The following is a 23,493-nucleotide window of genomic DNA, read 5'->3' on the forward strand; positions in this document are numbered from 1 at the left end:
TTTTTTGAGGGCGTAAATTGATGTGCCTTTTCAGGAAACAAAATTTTTGCAATATAAATTAAGTCATAAGAAAGTCCTAACTCTGTGACTTAGTAATTACTCCTTTAACCACGTCTATTTACTGTGATACTGGAAGTCTTAGTCAGAGCAATTAGTAAATGAAAAGAAATAAAAACATCTAAATTGGAAAAGAAGAAACAAAAGTATCTCTGTGTTCTGATGATGTCATGTTACATGTAGAAAATTTTCAAGATCACACACACACACACAGCTACATCCAATAAACGAGTTCAACAAAGCTGCAGGATACAAACCAACACAAAAGTCAGAGAAATCAAGCCCATTTGCAACAGAATCAAAATATTGAAAATATAAAACATTGCTAAAATAAATTAGATACAGATAACTGGACAGGCATTCTGTGCTCATGGATTGGAAGACCTAATTTTGTTTTTAAAAATGTCCATTAGCCCAAAACAACCTACAGATTCAATGAAATCCCTATCAAAATCCCAATGACAGTTTTTGTAGAAATTTTTTAAAAACCTAAAGTTCAGGTGAAATCTCAAAGGCAAAACAATCTTGAAAAAGAAAAACCCAAGTCAGAGATTTCACCTTTACCAATTTGAAAACCTTTTTGTTTTGTTTTGATCTGGTTTGGGGTTTTTGTGAGACGTGAGCTTGAGCTAGGAGATTAGGGCATAGGAAAGCTGGCTGGGGAGGTGGGCGTGAGCTATTAATTACAAGATGCCAGACACAAGCGCTGAAGGGTTCCCAAAGCCCTGCACAGGGAATTCTCTTGAGAACTCAAGCATATTTTCCAGGATGACCTAGACTTGAAATCACTCTAAGGTGGGGGATCCCAACAACCCTTCTCAGAACCCCAGTGTAGGACTTCTCACAGGTTTCTTCGAGATTTGGGCAGCATAAAAGAAAGGCAGCCATGAGGAGCAGTGCTGTCAGAACTTTCCACAACAGCCCACACTGTATGAGGATATACTTTTATCTTTGTTTTACCCCCTTTTTCTCTTTATTCTGCCCAAGCTCACTCTGCAAAGCCAGTTTCTCCCCCACTCTTCACTTCTACTTTCTTGAATAAACTTTGCCACTGCTTTTTTGTTCATTTCATTTAATTCTTTGTTTGAGATAAGAACCTAAAATCTAACTCCAGAAGGACAGTCAAGCTACCCAGAACCTGGTAATTTTTAGTTGGCAAGCCACTTTTAGAAGCAGGCTACACAAGAACAGTCTTGCTATGTAATTCAGACTGGCCTCAAATTCACAGCAATCCTCCTGCCTCTGCTTCCTGAGGGCTGGGATTACATCCGTGTGCCGCCGTGTTCAGCAAAAGCATATTACAGCTATCATGGCTTTCCTTACAAGACCCACCCTGCTTCCTTCTGGATGTGCTTTTATCTCGCTTCTTTCCTCTTTCACTTGGCCTAAGCTTGCTATGCAGACCCGGTCCCTCACACACACTCTTCACTTTTACTTGTTCAAATAAACTTTGCTGCTATGGAAAAAAGAAAATACCACAAAACTACTGTGATCAAAACAATGACGTGAATACAAACACTAATGGAATTGAATAAAGCGCACATAAATAAATTCTCACTCTTGGTGAAATGGCCGCAGTGTTCCACATCTGTTCAACACATGACGCCAGAAAAACTGAATGACCCTTACCTCACTGCACACACACAAATTAACTCTACATGAATGAATTGTCCAAAAAGAAGACTTAATGCTATAAAACTTTTAGATGAGAACAAACAGAAAAGTTTTCAGGACATTGGATCTGGAAATTATCTCTAGGATATGATACAAAAACACAGGCAACAAAAGAAAAATGAGGGGGCCGGGGAGATGGCTCAGTAGAATAAGTGCTCAAGGGTCTGAGTTCAATCCCCGGTTCCACCAAAAAAAAAAAAAAAAAGAAAAAAAAAAGAAAAAGAAAGAAAGAAAGAAAAAAGAAAGAAAATGGAGGCAAATGGGACTACGTCAGAATTTAAAACTTCTGCACATCAAAGGATGTAATCATCAGAGTAAGAAGCAGTGTGTGGAAATGAGAAGGTATTGCAAAGTCTATGCCTCATAAGAGGTCACTATCCAGCGCACCTACTATCAAGGGCTCCTACCACTTAACAGTTACAATGGAAGAAGGACTTTAAATAGACATTCATTTCCTTTTTTTTTTTTTTTTTTTTTTTTTTTTGGTACCAGGGATCAAACTCAGGACCTCGTGCTTGCCAGGCAGGCACTTATGCCACCAAGATATCTGCCCAGTCCTTAAAATAGACATTTTCCAAAGCCAACAAGCATAGGAAAAGCTACCCAGCTTTGCTAATCATTAAAAGAAAAAAAGTCAATCAGGGCCGGTGAGATAGCTCAGCGGTCTACAGCACCTGCTCAGACGAGCTTAAGTAAGCAAGCAGGGAGGGACCCCAGTGTGATGCCAGGCACTACACGCCATGACAGCCACGCCCCTCAGTTGACTAAGCTGGCCACAAAAAAAATAAAATAGAACAAATAAAAAAACATAAACCATAGCAAGACTCTGTCTCAAAAAGACAAAAAATAAATAAATAAAATAAAAGCAAATCAGCACATCAAAACTCCTAGTCTCCATTACATAGTGAGACCCTGACTCAAAAACAAACAAGCAACAACAGAACCAAAAGGGGGTAGGCTATTTAGCTCACAGTTTGGCGTTGGTTTTGCTCAGATGTGATTCTCTTGAGTGCTTCACATCATTGTGGTAGGGCAAAAGCAAGAAGACGGTGAGGAGATGGCAATGGCAACAGGGCAAGGAGGGGCCGGGGACATAGCTCAGTAGAATAAGTGCTTGCCTGGCAAGCGCATGGGCCTGAGTTCAATTCCCACTTCCAAAAAGAAAAAAATAGGGCAAGGAACAAAGAGAAAAAGCTTATCTCAAACATGAAGCTAGAACACTGCATAGCATCAGGCCCAGAATTTTCCAATAGCCCTCCTCAAGTACCCCCATGGGGTCTCAGGAGAACTTCTCTCAATAGCAGTGCCTTCAGTTGACCTCCCACAGGTGCCACTTCCTAAAGGTTCCATGCCATGTCCTGATTTTGCCACTCTGGGGGCCAAACATCCACAAAAAGAACTTTGGGGGACACACTAAATCCATATCCAACCACAGTATATATCTGCAAGAATGGAAAGTAGGGTGTTGAAGAAGTACCTGAAAGCCCATGTTCGTGGCAGAATTAGTCACAGTGGACAAGAGGCAAGTGCAGCCCAGCTGTCTTTTGACATATGAGGGGACAAACATGCAGCTGGGCAGTATTCGGCCTTACCCAGGAGAGAAGATCTTACACTCACCACAACACAGATGATCCTTAGGACATTATACTAAGTGAAATAAATCAGTCCTGAGAAACACCAACACTAGGAGGTTCCAGTTACATGAGGTCCCTAGAGTAATCACATTTGTAGACAGGTATCAGAAGAGTGGTTGCGGAAGTCTTAAAGATTGATAATGCCTCTCTCTCTCTCTCTCTCTCTCTCTCTCTCTCTCTCTCTCTCTCTCCTATTGCAAATTGTACAAGGCATTGGCTTTGCTTTAACTATTATCCCATTAATTAATCCCAATTAATTAGGCATTCTTACTGCACGTGTTTATTTGCAGATAATTATCTGAAGGTAATTTCAGCCAGTGTCACCTGTGATTATTACAAGGTAGACAAATTTCAGGTGACTTTTACTTTATTAATATTTTTGTAAGTTTTTTGCCTAGGCCATGTATTATTTTTACATTCAAGGAAAGTGTCTTTTAATATTTGCAATCAATTTTTTAAAGGAAAAGAATTTCCAGGGCTACAAAGCTGGGCCAGCAGCCAGCAATCCACAGCCCGAGGGTTCTGCCCAGAGCTCTTCCTAAAACATATGGTGGCGTACAGTCTCATCCTTGTCACAGTGCGGAGACAGGATCCTGACAGATTTCACAGTTCAAATGGCCCTGCAGGTTTCCCTTGGCACTCACTACCTCAGGGACAAGTCTTCCAGCCTCAGCTTTGACCCAACTGCAAAATGTCACTTTCCATTCTTGTATCGCACTTTTCTTAGTCGAGGCTGCCCCAGCCATTCCCCAAAGCTGGGCATTCACTGAATCAGAAATCATCACCTCCAATTCAGTCCAGAAGGACGCGATGTGACTAGGAAGGAAGGAGACCGGTTGGCAGAACCCTCTGGGTAACCGCACGCTCTACTTTTATCTCTCGCCTGCTGGGGTTTTCCAGAGAAACAAGATAAGCGTGTCTCGCCACCAGAGGGCGCAGTACCCTTCCCACAAGAGGCTTGAGGCCCATTTGGGTCAGCCCTAGAAAAAATGAAGCTCCCCACTGTCTAATTTTTTCATAGTAATCCCGAATGGTTTAACCAAATATGATGATGTTATTCGGAGGCTATTACCGCTTGTAAATGAAATCTCATTTCATCTCCGTTGGGCAGACAGATTTTTCTGGGGCAATTTCTTGAATCATGTTTGTTTGTTTTTTTTTTTTTTTTTTAATTATAGAGAAGTCATTTTAATCAAAGCAACTCGCAAAATTATATTCAGGCCATAGTCATAGCTGTCCCATGTAACTGCGCATCATTCTGTGGTGTCATGTTAGGAGCTTTTATTATTATTATTATTATTATTGCATTTCTACTGCTCACCTTCGCAATAGTTTGTCTTTTAAATGTTCTTTTAATATCATCTTATGTATCAGATACTTTTCTGTTCTTATTCTTTTTTTCTTTATTTTTGCAGTACTGAGGATTGTATCCAGGGCCTTTACACTGAGCTACATCCCCAGCCCTTTTTAATTTTGAGACCGCATCTTGCTGTATGTATCAGATACTGTTAAAGGTGCTAAGTAAAAGAAACAAAAATCCCTGTTCCCACAGGGCTTAGACTTTAGCGTAAGCCTCACCTCTCATCAAGCCCTTACAACTGGCCCCTTTATTTGTACCTTCTTATTTTTCCCTCAGCTTTTTGGGGAAATTTTTTTCAAATCCGCAGAGAAATTGAAAAACTAATACTGTGAACACTCTTGCACCCTTTTCTCAGACTCACTATTTGTTAACATTATTTTCTCTCTTTTTCATATATATATTTTCTATAATATCTATATATTTTATAGACATGGGTAAATATAGATGTATATCTTCATATGTATTCTCACATATAGATATAGAGATGTTACCAGTAGAAATTTTTGATTATAAAATTTTGAAAACAAAGTACAGTCCTCACAATACTTCATCTCAATATGTCTGTCTGGGGGCCGGGGAGATGGCTCAGTGGAATAAGTGCTTCCCTGGCAAGCGCAAGGGCCTGAGTTCAATCCCTGGTTCCGCAAAAAAAAAAAGTCTGTCTGTGTCCCCTAAGAACAAGGACATGCTCCTAATAACCATACCATCGCACCCACGGAATTTAATGTTGGCAGGTTAACACATATTCAAATATCTGCAACTTCTCCCCAAATGTCCCTGTAGTCTTTCCTCCCCAGTGTGTGATTGAATCAAGCATTGACATTCATACTTGAATCTCTGTCTTTTTAGTGACTTTTAATCTAGACAAGGCTGTCCTCTTTGTCCTGCTTCCTACTGATAATTATGAGTCCAGGCCATGTGTATTGCATGCCCCACCATCCGGATCTGCTTACTTATTTTCTCATATTATTAGGATTAAGCTTTCTGGTAAGAATATGATATAGAGGGACTGGGGAGATAGCTTGGCGGTCTAAACATCTGCCTGGGCCGGAGAGATAGCTCAGTAGGATAAGCGCTTGCCCGGCAAGTGCAAGGGTCTGAGTTCAATTCCCCGGCTCTGCCAAAAAATAAATAAATAAATAAACATCTGCCTGGCAAGCTCAAGAACCTGGGTTCCATTCCCGATGCCACATTCCATGCCAGCTCCAGAGCACCTTGTGTGTCGTGTGAAAGAGGGCGTGGCAGTGCCCACCTGTAATCCCAGCCCTGGGGAGGCTGAAAGAGGAGGCACACTATGAGTCTGAGCTGTGTAGCAAGACCCTGTACCACATAAATAAATAAATAAATGAGTTTTTAAAATTAAGAAAAGAATATAACATAGATAATGATGATACATTTTTCCCATTGCTGCACCTCTGGCAAATGCGTCCCATTACTGATAACGCTAAGCGTGATCTCTTGGCCGATAGGTAGTCTTTATTTTAGAAGGTACATTTCTCCCTCTGCAATTATAAGCTAACAATGGCTTTCAAGATTGAGACTAAAACAAAAAATGGACTGGGAAGGTACCACAGCAGTACAAGCACCTGCCTGGCAAGTACAAGGTCCTGAGTTCAATTTCAGGTAAAAAAAAAAAAAAAAAAAAAAAGAACAAACAGCCCAAGTAGGCATAGTGGTGCAGAGCTATAATTCCAGCATTCGGTAGGCTGAGGCAGGAGGATTGCCACACGTTCATTATGTAGCCTGGTCTACCTAATGAGTTCAAGGCCAGCCTGGACTACATTGGAAGACTTTATCTCAAAAACAAAACAAAACTGAGACTATCTTGTTCCCCTAATCATCTTTCATTCAATAGTTGTTTAGCAACCTTTCATGATCCCTCCTAGCATAATTATGCTAGTGATTACAAAACAGTGATTTTTTTTTTCCAATTCTGTTTTGTTGTTGTTGTTGTTGTTGTTGTTGTCGCTGTTGCTTGGCAGAACCGGGGATTGAACTCAGGCCCTTGCGCTTGCCAGGCAAGTGCTTATTCTACTGAGCCATCTCCCTGGTCCCTCTAATTCTATTATCTCTCCCCCTTTTACCAGATGATGTTCTCCCAGAAGGAACTCTTCCACCTTCTATCAATTATGTTACTATGAACTCACAGATATTTTGTCCAGTATGTCATACTCCCTTACTGCCATTATTCTATTTCCTGTTAGTTTCATTAGGCTATCATTTATATGCAGGGAAATGCATAAATCTTAAATGTATAATTTGATAAATTTTGATATTTGTATACCTGTGTAACTAATACCCAAATTTAACCATGACCCTAGTAGGCATACAACATTTGCATTACTCTAGAAGATGCCCTGCCCAAAGCCACCACATCCTAATTTTATCATTGCAGATTAATTTTGACTATTTTAGAATTTCATATAAGTGGACCCACACACTATGTAGTACTTTGTGCCTAACTTTTTGCATTTGACATAATGTTCATCCGCTCTCTACTGCCAGGAAGTACTTTGTTGTGTAATTATAAGAATTTTTTTATATATGCTCTTGTTGATGAATTTTGGGGCTATTTCTAGTTTGCAACTATTATAAATAGTTGCACTCTTATGCAAGTTTTGAGATGAATATTTTCTGATCTGTTATTCTTTCTGATGTTCAATTTGTCCCAAATTTGGCCAGTGGCAGTCATTTTAAGCCAGTTCTTCTGTAGTTTTGACATCTGGAATGATCTTAATTTCAAATAGCCCCTGTGAGACCTTACTTATGCAACTATGTGATGAGATCTGAGTTTGGAAAACAGCCACTCTTGAGCCCTGGTCCAGTCTCCACAGATATATGAAAAAGAAACACGGAAGGGAGACTGTTGCCTCAGTCCTACAGCCAGTGACACTTCCATCTTTAATTGTACTTTTTAGCCTTTTGGGGGGCTGAAAACTCTTTATGATGGAAGCTTGACCCTCCTTTCTCTCAAAGATGTGCACACACACACGCACTCTTGCAAGCATGCACTTGCTTGCTTGGTCAGGGCTTCTTGGGTTGTTTATAGTGGTCTCTAAATGAGGTGTCTTGCTGGGGATGTGGCTCAATGGTAGAGCTCTTGCTTTGCATGCACAAAGCCCTGGGTTTGATCCCCAGCATCATCACCGAAAAACCAAACCCAAACACCCAAAATAAATAAATTGTGTCAAGTCTGTTCATGAATTACTACTATCCTTTTTGGTTTTGATTTTGTTTGCTTGGCACTGGGTGTTGAACCCAGGACCTTGTGCTTGCCAGGCAGACACTATGCCTGCTGAGGTGTATCCCTGCCCCTCACTATACTTTAGAAATTGTGCTAGGTATGAAAAATAAACACAGAAGGGAGGAGGCAAAGGAACCTTTCCAAAGGCCTATGTGTGTATTCTACACACTACAAAGGGTTTGATACATATCTGTGACCGTTAATTGCCACCGTCAAGTTGACTGGTTTAAGAGACACCTAGCAGGCCAGGAAAGCCTATTTTTGGGTGTGTCTGGGTGGGCCGTGGAGCCTGACCCCAGAGTTTTCCTCTTGCCCTTTCCTGACGCGCTTCCTCTGCAATCTGCTCCTTGGCTGCCATGAAGTGAGCAGCTATGTTCCACCGTGTTCTTCTGTAGTGACATTCTTGCCTTGGAGCCAGGGAATGACTTCTTTGAAACCATGCCAAGTGAAACCTCTCCTTCTTGAAGTTGTGAGTGTCTGGTACTATGTCCCAGCAATAGAAAATATGGCCATGCCAAAAATTTCCAGCAGAAAAGGGGGTCATTGTCATGACTATACTTAACCACATGGGCTAGAAGGTTTTGGAACTGGTTTGCAGAAGAACTTTGGAAATGGCTGCAGAAACTTATTTTACATTTTACTCATGTCCTAAGACTACAGAATTCTGAGTTTAAGGGCTATCAACTAATTGATCTAGCTGAGGAAATTTCAAGGCAGCCCAAACGTTCAGGTTGTGGCATAGGCAGTGCTGGCTGCTTTTAACCAGATCTAGTTTGAGAATTTGGATCAACAAGCAAAGCAAAATTATTTGGAAAAATTTAAATTTTGGGAGCTAGGCATGGTGGCACATGGCTGTAATCCAAGCACTCAGGAAGCTGAGACAGGAGGATCCTTGTGAGTTGGAGACCAGAGCCCGGGCTACAGAGTAAGATTAAGGCCAGCCTGAACTGCATGGTGAGACCCTGTTGTAAAAAAAGACAGACACACACACAGAGAGAGAAAGAGAAGGGGAGAGAGAGAGAGAGAGAGAGAGAGAGAGAGAGAGAGAGAGAGAGAGAGAGAAATGCCTTTGAGGACATGTGAGGAAACAGCAAGATGCAGGCTGGAGGGTACAAAAGTGTAAACCTTTCATTTAAGAAGTAAACTCCGAGGCTCCCTCTCAAGAAGAAATGTCTAGGCAATTTGGTTCCCCAAGTTTCCTTTTACCATGCTCAGCTATCCAAGCACTCATAAGTCTGCGGCAGCCATTGTCCAAGGGGACCTAGTTACTGCTTAAACTGGCCACAGATGTTGGTCCTCTCCACATGATACTGTGGTAGGCAGCTGAATTAGATAGAAATATTATAGGCAGTCAGACAGGGCCAGGCCCTCAAGGAGACAAGATGGAAGACAAGGTGACCTTACAACTTGGAGGAGACAGACACTCCCATATGGGCTACAGCTCAAGACAAAAGAGGAAACATACAGCTACATACTCCCCTAGGGATGGGCATCAGGGATTCATATTCTACATAGGTATCAATCACCTTGAAAGAGCCCAAATGAGTCACTGACCCAACCCCCAACAGGAAGAAACCCTGTCCCATATTCATGCCCACTTGCTATGTGACTCGCTTCCCCATTTGATACTGGATTTAATCCATTTTACCTGAGCAATGGTGCTTGTAACCTCATTGGTTGACCATAGTTTTGTCCCACCTCATGCCCACCTAAGTGAGTTCCCATGTCTTCTCCACCACCTTAGACCCATCACCACGTGGTTTTCCTCTATAAAAGTCCATGGAAGAGACAGCTTCCTGGGGACAATCTGCTTGCCCTCCCCCTCCACTCATCCTGTCCCTCTCTCAGACAGGAGCTTTCTTTCCCTCAATAAATATATTTTGGGGCCGAGGAGATAGCTCAGTAGAATAAGCGCTTCCCTGGCAAGTGCAAGGGCCTGAGCTCAATCCCTGGTTATGCCAAATAAATAAATAAATAAATAAATAAATAAATAAATAAATACTGCTCATAACCTCCGTTTGTTTCTAAAATTCCTTCTTCAGTTTTAGAGAACATGAACTCGTCCCAGGTACCTTTTAAGTTGGGAGATCAAGTTTTCTCCCTGTGTCATTTGGAGGTTCCCTGTATCAATACTAGTTTTTCAGACATGCTGAATGCAAAAGCTGTGAGTCTAGGGATATAATAATAGCATGTGAGGTACTGTCTAGAGACTGAAGCTGTGAGGGAGATCAGATTCGTTCTACCTACAGGCAGGCTAACATCAGAGTGAATATCAGCAAATATTTAAAGAGGGGACTGAGTATACATAGGTTTTAAGGTTAAAGGAATCTCAAAGATGAAATGCTTGAGAGTGAGACTATATAAGCAATCAGCACTGGCTGTACACAGAGCTGACATCAGAAGACTACAGGGTGACCTTAGCCCTACTTTAAACTTTTTATTACTCTTTTCTTCTTGTTTACCAGGTAGCAGGGACCTGACCAAGATCCACACACTACCTATAGGAAGGGTATAGCAAAAGGATGAAACAATAAAGAGACAAATTTAGTAATACATGATGGGGGGCTGGGAAGTCAGTGCCTCAGGATGGGCAGAGACGAAGAGACTCCAAACTAGCCACTATGTATTGGGTGTATACAATAATCAGAGGGATTATCAGCTGACTCAGAGGGTGATGGTGACCTTATGCTAATTAGGATCTTCATGTTAATGAGGATGGTGGGGAGAGATGGCAGCTTAAGGAGTCCGTCCTTTCTCCAAGGTGAAACTCTATTGCTACTGGGTTCTCAAGGAGCCAGCTTGTCTTCAGCTGATGTAATCTTGCCCCGGGGCATCACTGCATCACTGGGACCACCAAAGAGGCCTTTACTGTGACCAGAGGTACACAAATTGTGTTCCCTCATACCACAGCTAGTATTCACGGCAAAGAACTAAGCCTCTGACCAGCCCTAATCCCAATTTAATTATGAAATTATTTTTTCCCCAACAATTATATAGAATGGTCCCTGGGGCCAGGGAGATGGCTCAGTGGAATAAGCGCTTCCCTGGCAAGTGCAAGGGACTGGGTCAATCCCCGGTTCTGCAAAAAAATAAAAATAAAATAAAATATAGAATGGTCCTTGATACCAGGGCAAGCTATTGCCAGTAATAGAGAGTCCATTGTATCTGGCAGCTCAACATCTCTCTCAGGTCATATTCAAGCCAGTCCTGACAAGAGGTTTCCTTCCAGATTTCAAAGAACTGGGAGACCAGGCCTCCCAATATCTCTCAAAGGATAGTGAGTAAAGCTGGAGGGATAAAGCTGAAGGTCCAGTGAAGAACCCAGGGAGTTAGAGACACCAAGAACATCGGACATATTCTGAGTGTCAGGTTTTACTAGCAGGGGTGATGGCAGCGGTGGTGTTGCCACAGAGAAGCAGAAAGTGGGAGCCTTTATTAACTCTGAAGACATGGGAAGGACTGAAGGCACGGAGAGGAGCAGATCCTCTGACTTGAGACTGGGAGAATGAGTCTTTATAGACTTTTGCTAGGGGTGGAGTTTGAAGGGCAGGTTCAGTCACACACAAGGAGTTGATTGGAGGCTTCCTCCTGTGGGCGGGAAAGGTAAAAGGAAGTTGTACCCAGGGCTGGAGTAGGGAAGAAGGAGGAAGTGGTCACTGGGGAGATAAGCTGTTGTTTTGGGGATTCAGCCATGCTGGATGAGGGCCATGACAATTTAGCAGTTCATTTTCAGGTCATAACATATCACTGAGGAAGGCTGTAGGCCATGAGTTAAACCAGTCCAAAAGAGCCGGCAAGACCATAAGGACAGGGTGCCCAGGCTCCCTGGGCCTCACACTCAGCCATAGTATGCGCTGGGTACTGGACATGGAGCCACAGACTTTCATGTTTTCCCTGATGGGTTCAGTCTTGCTTGGGATCTGTTCAATTTCCCCATTCTTCTTTTTGGAATGGGGATGCCATTATATTTGGGATTTTGTAATATGTGTTTTATTTTTATAGAACCTTGAAGCTAAGAGTTTGCCTTGAGTCTCAAAGAAGATTTAAACTTTTGAGCAATGCTAGAATTGCTGAAACTCTGGGGAAGGGATTTTTTTTTTGGGGGGGAGGGATTGTGTGTTTTCAGTTGTACATAGTAGGATAGTTGGATCATGTACGCAGCTAAATGAGATAGAAATATTATAGGCAGTCAGACAGGCCCTCAAGAAGACAATACAGAAGACAAGGGGACTTTACAACTTTGGAAGAGACAGATACTCCCACTGTGGGCCAGACTGCAAGACAAAAGAGTAAACAAATACAGTCACCTATTTCCCTAGGGATAAGCATCAAGGATTGATATTCTAAATAGGTATCAATCATCTTGAAAGAGCTCAAATGAGTCACTAACCCAACTCCCAACAGGAAGAGACCCTGTCCTGTATTCATGCCTGCTTACTGTGTGACTTTCTTCCTCATAGGCTTCTGGATTTAATCCATTTTACCTGAGCAATATTGCTTGTAATCTCATTGGTTGACCATAGTTTTGTCCTACCTCATGCCCACCTAAGCAAGTTCCCATTTCTCTGTCCCTTAGACCTACCTCATGGTTTTACTCTACAAAAATCCCTGGAACAGACAGTTTCCCAGGGGCAACTCACTCAGATCCCCCCTTTTGTCCCTGTCTAGGACAGGAGCTTTTTTTCCCCCAATAAATATATTCTGCTCTTAAGCTCTCTTTGTTCCTGAAATTCATTCTTCAGTTTTAGAGGACACAAACTCATCCAGGTAACTTCTAGGTTGGGAGTCTCATTCACCTATATCAATGTTAGTGGAATCATGATCTTATTTTTATTTGGAGATTAAATATGATTTAAGGAGATGTGGTAGGTTGTCAGGTTGACAAGAGGTGGCTTGTGACTGTTGACTGGATTCAAAGCTGCCTAACCTTGGAGTCCATATCTGGACTCTGGCCCAATCCTTTTTGATGCTCTTCCTCTGTGCTCTGTTTCCTGGCTGCTGTGAGGTGAGTATATTTGTTCCTGATAGGTTCTGGCCCTAGTATGAATTGCTGAATTATTATAGTTGTCATCTAATATAGCTGAAGCTCTTAAAACAACAGTGGGTCTTCCCAGAGACCACCTCCCCACTTCTTCTCCAACTCATCCCAGGGTGCAATTTCTTTTCACCTTTCTCCCTGCCCCAGGTAAGACCCCAATCAGCTCCTCAGCTATTTCTAAACATCCCCCTCAAGCTCCACCCCTAACAAAAGGCCATAAAAGCCTTAGCTTCCCTTTGTTCCAATTCAGAGAATCATTTATCTTCCCCAGATTCTCTCTGTGTCCTCAAAGGTAATAAAGCCCCTTTCCCTTTTTCCTTCTGCCTGTTTCACTGCTGCGGCATTGTCTGAAAAATCTATCATCTTGGTGCCATGACTCAGATTGACAGGTGCGGCGGGGGCGGGGCTCAGGTCTGGGGGTGTGGCCCCCAGGAGTCTCACGTGCTGCCTGTCTATCTGAGTCACAAGGCACCAATATGATAGGTTTTTTGGATGGTGTTTCAGCAGAGAAACAGGCAGAAGGAAAAAGGGAAAGGGGCTTTATTATCATTGGGGATACAGAGAGAATCTGGGGAAGATAAAGGATTCTCTGAATTGGAACAAGGGAAGCTGAGGCTTTTATGGCTTTGTCAGGGCTGGAGTTTGAGGGGAATGTTTAGAAAAATCTGAGGAGCTGATTGGGGACTTTCCTGTGGCAGTGGGAAAGGTGAAAAGAAACTGCACCCTGGGCTGAGTTGGAGAAGAAGGGGGAAGGTGGTCTCTGGGAAGACCCACTGTTGTTTTAAGGGCTTCAGTTATATTAGATGACCACCATAATAATTCAGCAATTCATAGTAGGGTCAGAACCTGTCTCTCTCTCTCTGTCTCTCTCTGTCTCTGTCTCTCTCTGTCTCTCTGTCTCTCTCTCTCTCGATCTGTCACACACACACACACACACACACACACACACACACACACACACACACACAAATGTATATCTGGCTCACAGCTTCAGAGGTCCCAGTCTATGTCTGTTTATCTCTTCTACTCCACTCCTGCCTGTGGCAGGGAGCACATCACAGTGGGAGTACAAGGCAGAGAAGTCCCACCTGTTCACCTCATGGCAGCCAGGAAGCCAAGAAAGAGAGGAAAGAACTGGAATCCCAAACCCTTTCAAGGGCCACTCCAGCCCTATTAGCTAACTTCTCCCAAGTAGGCCTTACTTCTTAAAGGTTCTACCCCTCCAAAGAACACCACCATGCTGGAAATCAGGTCTAACACATTTAGACCTGGGGGCAAGGCCAAGGATGTAGCTCAGTGATACAGCGCCTGCCTGGCAAGCATAAGGGCCTGAGTTCAATTCCTGGTACCCACACACAAAAAAAGGCCAGTGAGATAGCTCAGTGGACTAAGAACCTGCTTGGGCTAGCACACAGACCAGAGTTTGATCCTGGCACCACATGCTGCTTTGGCCCTGCCCCCAGGCATGCTGAGCCAGCAACCAAATCCGTGTGTGCTGGCATATGCTTGTAATCCCAGCACTGGGGAGGCTAAAAACAGGAGGATCACTAGGAGACAGCTGTGTAGTGAGATCCTGTACCAAATACACGCATACATACACACACACACACACACAAAAAAAAAAAAATTGGAATGTCAATGTATTGGTTTTGCACGTGTGATAAAACTGTTCTTTAAAAGTAAATCTGCTTTGGAGATGTAGCTCAGTGGCACAGTGCCTGCCTGGCAAGTACAAGGTCCTGAATTCAATTCCCAATAACAACAACAAAAATTAAATCTTAGCTGGGCATGTTACTAGTAACATCTCTTATGCTAGTACCCTGGGGGACTGAGGCAAGACGACCACAAGTTTCAAAGCCAACTTGGCAACTCAGCAAATCCTGACTCAAAATGGAAAAAAAAAAACAAAAGAGCTGAGGGATGTAGTTCATTATGAAGAACCTTGGATCAATCTCCAGCACTTCACCCCCTCCACACATACTCAGAGTATATCTATGCCTTTTCTTTTCTTTTTTTCCAAAGGGACTTTTTTTGGTCTTATTTTTACTATTTTCTTTTTTGGTACGGGGAATCAAACTCCAGGCCTTGCGCTTGCTAGGCAGGCGCTGCACCACTGAGCCACATCCCTGGCCCATGTCTCTTCTTTTTAACGAGGTATAACAACATCAAAGTCTGCTGACTAGAGTTGATATTTTCCCCAAACTACTCATACTTCTGTTTTCATTCTTATCTTTTTGTAGCATTAAAACTATCTATCTGAGGGCAATTCTTAATAATTAAATGAAAATACTACAATGATCCTGCATTCAGTTTTCCTAGCTGTAAAAATATAAACTTCCTACAAAACTGCCGTAGAACTTCCTAACCATAATGCCATGGAAAGGCATGACATTAGTGCCAAAAGGAAAGGAAATGACGCTCAAATTAACAGCACACACAGCAGTGCCGGCGTGAGCGCAGTGCGCTAGTCAGACAGTCCTGTTAGCTAGGATGCGGGTCTCACAGCCGCTCTCGCCTACCGTGTAATGCCCCTGGCCTTCGCCCCGTGCCAGTGGCCTCGGTTCCTGCCAAGGATGTGCAGATGCACTGTCATGGGTTTCAATCCTATTTCATGATTTAAAGTCAGTGTGACACAAACATATTTCTTGGCCCACCGAATGGTTGTGAGAAGTCTCATGAGCAAAGCACTGCTCTAAGGTTCTAAACTATTTCTACCCCCAGAAAGGAGAGCTTCCCTCTGCACGCCCAGTGTCTCCTCTGAGGGCTTTGATTTCCAAGCTTGCATGTGGACCACACTAGCTGGAATTACAGCTGCCTCCCGGTTTGAGATGTTGTGCATGGGATGCAGATGTTCATTTTCTTTCTTTTTTCTTCTTGGTCTTTTGAAAACTGAGGTATAATTCATGTACCATAAAATTCACCTTATTGGACTGGGGAGATGGCTCAGTAAAATGAGCGCTTCCCTGGCAAGCACAAGGGTCCAAGTTCAATCCCTGGATCTGAAAAAAAAAAAAAAATCACCCTATTAAAGTGTACAATTCAGCAGCTTTAATATAAAGTTGTGTAACTATCATAAGTATGTAATCCCAGAACTTTTTTTAAAAAAATGTATTTAGTACAGGGTCTACAGGGTCTCATCACACAGATTGACCTACTGATTCTCCCATTTTCAGTCTCCCAAGTGCTGGGATTACTGGCGCGCACCACCACGCCCAGTCTCAGTCGCTGCCTCAACACACCCCAGGAATTTTGGGTGTAACAGATGCACTGCAGCATCTGCCTAAGCAGGTGCTTTGGTCCGCTGAGCTATCTGGCCAGCCCCAGAATATTTTAATTATACACTAAAAAAAAAAAAAGATCTATTTCTTCTAGGTGTATGTACAAATAGAATTGCTGGGACCTATTGTAACTCCGTATTTATTATTTTTCTTTTTTCTACAGGGCTGATCAAATCCAGGGTCTTGTTTGTGCTAGACAAGCACTCCACCAGGGAGCTCCATCCCCAGATAGGTTAACTTTTTTCTTTTTTCTTTTGGACCAGGGATTGAACTCAGGACCTGTGCTTGCCAGGAAGGCATTTATGCCACTGAGCTATCTCCCCAGCCCTGTATCTTTTTTAAAAATAAGAATTCTATAAGGCTGGGAGATAGCGCATGGGCTAAGATCCTGCCTGGCAAGCACAAGGTACCTGAGTTTGATCCCTGGGTACTACATGCTGTGCTGGCTCTGGAACCCCAGGCACGGAGTGCAGCCACTGAAATGGAGTGTAGTGGTGCATGCCTGCAATCCCAGTGCCGAGGAGGCTGTGACAGAAGGATCTCTAGCAGTCTGAGCTGCGTAGCAATACCCTGTACCAAATTTTAAAAAAAATATTTAAAACAAGAATTATATAGCTTAAGCTCCTTAAACTAGGCCTTTGAGGTATTAATTTTAATATGCAGTATGAGATTAGGATTCAAAATCTTTAGTGGGTAGACTTCCAGTTGTTGCAGCAATATTTATTAACAATATTCCCACTGGATCATCTTGACAATCTGTTTTAGTTACTTTTCCCTCATTGCCTGAACAAAATACACAGCACGCTAAGGAAGGGAAGTTTTATTTAGCCCACAGTTTATAGAGGTTTCAGTCCATAATCAGCTGTCTCCAAGGCAGGATGGCGTGCCAGAGGGGCATCCATTCATGATGGTGGAAGATACTGAAAACAATCAGAGAGGAGAGAGAGAGCAAGCCCCTTTCTGTCCCTTATATTATATGTAGGTTACCTGCCCTAGGACATGTGTAGCTGTTACACCCAAAATTCCATCATTGGACCATGACCCAATCACAAACTCTAAATTTAGCCACCTCCAAAAATCACACCCCTCCTTTTCTCCGAGGCCGGAGCTACGCAAGCGAGACGGGAGTAACGCGGAGGTTGCAGCTGCCACCATGAGCCTCCTCAACAAGCCCAAGAGTGAGATGACCCCAGAGGAGCTGCAGAAGCGGGAGGAGGAGGAATTTAACATGGGTCCACTTTCTGTGCTGACCCAGTCAGTCAAGAACAGCACCCAGGTGCTCATCAACTGCCGCAACAACAAGAAACTGCTAGGCCGGGTGAAGGCCTTTGACAGGCACTGCAACATGGTGCTGGAGAATGTGAAAGAGATGTGGACTGAGGTCCCCAAAAGCGGCAAGGGCAAGAAGAAGTCCAAGCCAGCCAACAAGGACCGCTACATCTCCAAGATGTTCCTGCGTGGGGACTCTGTCATCGTGGTGCTGCGGAACCCACTCATCGCTGGCAAGTAGGCGCCGCCTCTCTGCTTTCAGGACCCGCTCCAGCCCCATGAAGACTTGTCCTTGAAGACCTGTCCTTGAAGACTTGTCCTTCATCACTGTATTGATAATAAAGTGCTATGTGGTTTTTAAAAAAAAAAAAAAAAATCCCACCCCTACTGACCATATGAGGCTTTGGGAGTACATTCAGACACAAACCATAAAACCACTGGATCATCTCAATAACCTTTTTCAAAAATCAACTGACTGCTGAGTGTAGTGACATAAGCCTATAATTCCAGCATTCTGGGACAATGTGGCAGGAGCACTAAAATTCTGAGCCCATGGGGCCAGGGAGATGGCTCAGTGGAATAAGTGCTTCCCAGGCAAGCACAAGAGCCTGAGTTCAATCCCTGGTTCTACAAAAAAACATGTTGTTTTGAAATGGGTATCTATTGCAGAATGGCTAAACTGTGCTAATTAACATATGTGATTAAGTATAGAGGTTTTTTTTTTTTATTTTAGGGAAGGGTCTACAGGGTGTTCAGGGTCTCACTACTAGATTGGACTCATAGTGATCTGCCTGTTTACAGCCTCCCAAGAGCTGGGACTACACGTGTACACCACCACGACGCCCAGTCTCAGTTGTCTCAGTGTGCCCCGGGGGCGGGGCCAGCATGGCAGGCTGGGGATCAAACCCCTGGCCCCTGAGTCTGCCTAGGCAGGAGCTTTAATCCGCTGAGCTATTTGGCCAGCCCTTAAATATAGAGATATATACCAGGTATAATGGTCTCTTGGTATATTAGCTAGTATGCAGAATCTTCTCAAATTTCCCCAGTTCATAGGTATGTCCTTCTCAGTAAAGGGAAAAAACATGTCCCATTCAGGACTCTGAATTATACTCAGTTGTCATTTCAATCACCTTTAACCTGCAACAATTATTCCATCTTTCTGTGTCATCTGAGACTGACATCTCTGAGGATTGTAGGAGGCTTACTTTGTAGAGTGTCCCTGAGGAGTTTGAGTTTGCCTGTTTCCTTGTTGGAGCCAGGCCGTGCGCTGCTCCCAGGTGTGACCCTGTTACTGTCAGCATTAGCAGGTGTGCATTCGGATCTGGCCTGTTCCTGGGTGCTAACTTCAATCCTTTGGTTAAGGTGGTTGTATCAGACACCTGCTGCTATAACAAAGTACACACACACAAAAACAAAATGCCTTAAAAATAGTATGAACTTACTTTCTCATAGTTCTAGAAGTCAGAAGTCCAAGATGGGGTTCACTTGGCTGGAAGCAAGGAGTCAGTCAAGACTGGCTTTTTTGGGAGCCATCAGGCAAGAATTATTTTCTTTCCCTGATCTTAGAAGCTATCTAAATTCATTAGCCTTCACCCTCTCCATTCATTTTCACGCCAGCAGAGCAGCATTTTCAAACCTATTTTCCAGCCCTTTGCATTCATCTCTGCATCTCTTACACTGAACCCAACTCCCAACCCTTGGGGATGGGACGGAACCCAGGGCCACACACATGTGAGGCAAGGGCTCTGCCACTGAGCCACACTCCAGCCCTCCTGTCTTCTTATAAGGACCCCTTGTGATTTCACTGAGCCTACCTGGATTACCTAGGATTAGCATCTCAGGATCCTAATCCCATCTTCTAAATCCTATGGAAACAGAGTCACAGGCGTTTGTTTGTTTTTTTAAATTTTGAAACAGGTTATCACTAAGTTAATCAAACAGGACTCAAATTTGCAATTTTTTTTTCCTCAGCTTCCCAAAGCTGGTATTGCAAGTGCATGCTACCACACCTGGTAACACATACAGAAATACATGGAATTAACTGACATATTTACAAAGATGAACAAACTCAAACCTCCAGAATAGACCAGCAGTCTTGAAACGCAGGACAGCTAATGGCACAGTTTGAGAACAGCCTGCTAGAGAATCCTGCCTACAGGAGAGAAAGTTAGTCTTCTGTTCTAGCCAAGCGCTAACTAAATGGCTAAATCTCCTGGACATTACAGAGTGCAATCTACTTTCCTGACTAAAGTGTTAAATCTCATCCTAGAAAAAATGTTTGGCCACATATCTGAGCATTCAGCAGCTCAGCCAAGTTGACACATGAATTTCACCATCACCTGAAGAGCTGAGTAGAGGCCTAGCTGAGAGAAACAGCAGGCCTCATGAGAGATACAGCCAGGCTGCCACAGCGCTGTAGGAAGGAAGGCAGGGGCTGCACACCCTGACCTCACCCTCTTGCTCCAGTCCCGCCAGGACTCCCCAAAGACCAGATGCAACTAGAGGCCTATTAATGTCATCATACAGGAATGAAAGAGCAGGGCAAATAACTTGAGAACCAAGAGTATGTCCAGAGGGACAAACGGAAGACATCTCACACAAAGATTATGAGCCAGTAATAGGCAATTCTAGCAGAATCATTCAAAGAAAGTATAGGAAGAACATAAGAACAGAAATCAGTACAACAGGGAACATATAAAGACAGTGTTAGTCATTTCCATCACTATAACTACCTGAGATTATTAAATTTAGTGATTAGTAAATTAAGCTTACTTAGCTAAACTAAGTTTTATCTTACAGTTTAGGAGGTTCTGGTCCAGGACCAGTTGTCCTACAGCTTTGGGGCCTGTGGTAAGGCAGGACATCATGGCTGAGAGCACACAGGAAAGTAAAACACCACACACCTCAAGGCCAGAAAGCAAAAGGAAGTGAAGAAAAGGTCAACCTCCCACTATTCTTTCTTGAGGACATGCTCTCAGTGACCCCAGGATGCCTACCAGGCCCTGCTTGTTGACATTTCTGCCTTGCTTGGAGGCCCACTGCCCCTAACATCCGGGCCTCTGAGAGACATTCACAACCTAACCTGTACCAGAGAGCAACGACAAAGTAGAAGTTTGTTCTTGGAAAAGAGTAAAACATTTCCGGCAACGCTAATCAAGAGAAAGAAAAGTCTTGGATAGCAAATACTAAGAATAAAAATCAGATAAAACAACTTTATAGGCTATCGTGGTTTTCCACAATATCTTGTTTCCCAAATGCACTGTGTACTTTATCTTTGCTCTTACTCTCTTCTTCTCTTTACCTGGCCCAAGCTCACTCTGCTGGGTCAGTTTCTCTCCCTCTTCACTTTTAGTTTCTCGAATAAATTTGGGGGAAAAAAAGTCAACTTTATGTTAACACATCCACAGAAAAATACAATTATCTAAATTGAGGAAGAGGATAGATTTTAGGAAAGGACTGTCTTTGGGACCTTGGCTGATGATCATGGCTGTCCCTGGATGTCATTGCAAGCCAGGCTCAAGCCACAGAGAAGTGATGGGTCAGCACTCACGCAGCAGTTGGCAGGGTCATCCCGGCAGCAGTCGGCATGGCATGGGGACCCCAGAACCAAGGAAGACGGCTCCTACACTGACTTCCGTCTTCTTCCCCCTGGTTAACCATGAGCTTCCCCTTTTGTTTTTCACAAGGTCGCCAAGTCTTCTCCAATCATCTCCCATTACAGGACACTACACTTAACACCATACGCCCATATAAACTCTACTCCCAATCCAGCCTGATAAATTCCGTGTCTGCCTGCCTCCTCCCGCAGGGACCTTGCTTCTCCTTGGCAGCTCTCCCACACAGAGCAATAAAGAATTTCTTTACTTTTCCCCCCTACTTCTTTTTGCACAAGAGGAAGGAACCTTACAAGAAGTCTTAAATAATGGAGTTTTCTAACACCAGCCTTGGTTAATGGTACATAGTTGTTTGTTTCTGGGTGGCATAGTTTCTGAGTGACACAACTGTCTTCTACCACACCTCAGCTTTCAGTCAAGAAATGTTAAAAGTCACAGTAGGTCTCACCTATGACATGGGAAATTAAGCATGAATCTGTTACAATAAAAGGCAACATAGCCAGGCATGGTAGCACGTGTCTGTAATCCGAGCACTTGGAAGGCTGAGGCAGGATCTCTGTGAGTGTGAGGGCAGCCTGGGCCTTTTGAGATTCTGTCTAAAAAAAAAAGGAGGCAGGGCCGAGGAGATAGCTTAGTAGAATAAGTGCTTGCCTGGCACATAGTGAGCCTTTGTTGAAAGAAAGAGAAAGAAAGAAAAAAGAAAGAAAGAAAGAAGAAAGAAAGAAAGAAAGAAAGAAAGAAAGAAAGAAAGAAAGAAAGAAAGAAAGCAAGCAAGCTTACCAGTAGGAGGAAAGGAAGAAAGGCCAAAAGGGGACACATACCAAGACTAGAGTACTTTTAAAAAGCCTTCAGCCAGCATGGTGGCACAAGCCTGTAATCCCAGCCTTTGGGAGACTGCAATGGGAGGATTCAAGGCCAGTCAGAATTGCATAGTGAAACCTTGTCTCAAAGAAGACCAAAAAGAAAAGTTTTCATTTTTGGAGGGTAACTAGGGGAGACTACTCATTATTTTGGAAACTGGTAAATAAAGAAAAAAAAAAAAAATCAAGTACTTGTCCTGGCATCCTTAACAAATTCCACCTCAAGAAGGTACCCAGACAGTTAATGATGGCAAGTCATTCTTTAGGGAATATTCTAGAAAATTAGAATATCACTATTCTAATTTTGGTGGTCGGTCCTATTGAAATAATGCATAAGGACAATGATCTACAAGTGGCTGTTGGTGATAGAGACAACTAGGTATCATGTGCCTCCTGACTGAAGCACCCAACACCACTTATGAACCATCATATAAAAATGATTTTTTTTTAGAATTGAAGGTAATTATTATTTTTTCCCATAATTTTATTGAGAAACAAATAGCAATGAGATAGTTTCAAACCAAATTGGTAGGACACTTTCAATAATTAACACATTGCATACATTCTTCCTAGTGGTTAATTGCTGTACAAGATGCAGACATGATATCCTATTTACAAACACCATTAGAACAAATCCCTCTGTTCATTAGTAGAATGTAACTATATATCTATCCTAACCACTTTGAATACACAGATACAAAATGGACATTCATAGGTATACCCCATTTTTTCTAAGTTCCGTTATTTGAATATTATAGGTGTGTAAACTCAGCAAAATATTCTAAAAGAGTCTAGTAGCCCTTAATAGTATTGGGTCTTCTGCTTGACTGGCAGTGTCAGAAATTGTTAACCTGAGTCCCCTATGGCTCAACATAACACCATGGCTTTACTTCTTATACTTCGTTTTTATACTTTTCTGCTGGATGGTTAAGACCAAGGTAAAGCAGGACCTATGCAACAAGAGTTGTAGCTTTTGGGTCTGATAAGGTCAGTGAAATCCCCTCAGGATTTATCCTGAGACCCTGTACCTCAGATTGTAGACCCTTTCTCAGTGTCAGCCATGTGGATGAGTCATGGCCATTGCTTGACCAATGTGCTCTCTGTGAAAGCCTGGGAGAACGTTTTCTCTCCATGTGACTCTCCTTAGGCACACTCTACGTCATCGATCACTTTCCTCTTTGGCCCTATAATCTCCTTATCAGAAAATTTGGGACACTACTGAGTTACATGACATTATAGTACAAGTTCTCATATGTCCTGAGTCTTAATTGACCTTGGAAGGCTAGAGCCAAAATGTTGGCTTTCCTTGAAGCCCTCCTTTTTCTCTAATTTTGGTCTGCAAACAAAAATGATTATTTTTTTAAATTAAATTAGTTACTTTATAAAACATCGCAGATGTCATAATTGTGAACATAACAATTTACCAAACTGTAGTTAACTGGTGCAGTTTGCTGAGCATGGTTTA

At 42.9% G+C, this 23,493-nt stretch overlaps 1 pseudogene across 1 annotated transcript; it reads left to right on the forward strand.

Moving 5' to 3' along the window:
• Positions 1–17,377: 17,377 nt before the first annotated feature.
• LOC101570127 lies at positions 17,378–17,795 on the forward strand (annotated as a pseudogene). The gene has a single exon (XR_001117083.2). The product of XR_001117083.2 is annotated as a small nuclear ribonucleoprotein Sm D2 pseudogene (transcript).
• Positions 17,796–23,493: the final 5,698 nt, after the last annotated feature.

Source organism: Octodon degus, unplaced genomic scaffold (genome assembly GCF_000260255.1).
Source record: "Octodon degus isolate 3935 unplaced genomic scaffold, OctDeg1.0 scaffold00037, whole genome shotgun sequence".
Taxonomy (NCBI): domain Eukaryota; kingdom Metazoa; phylum Chordata; class Mammalia; order Rodentia; family Octodontidae; genus Octodon; species Octodon degus.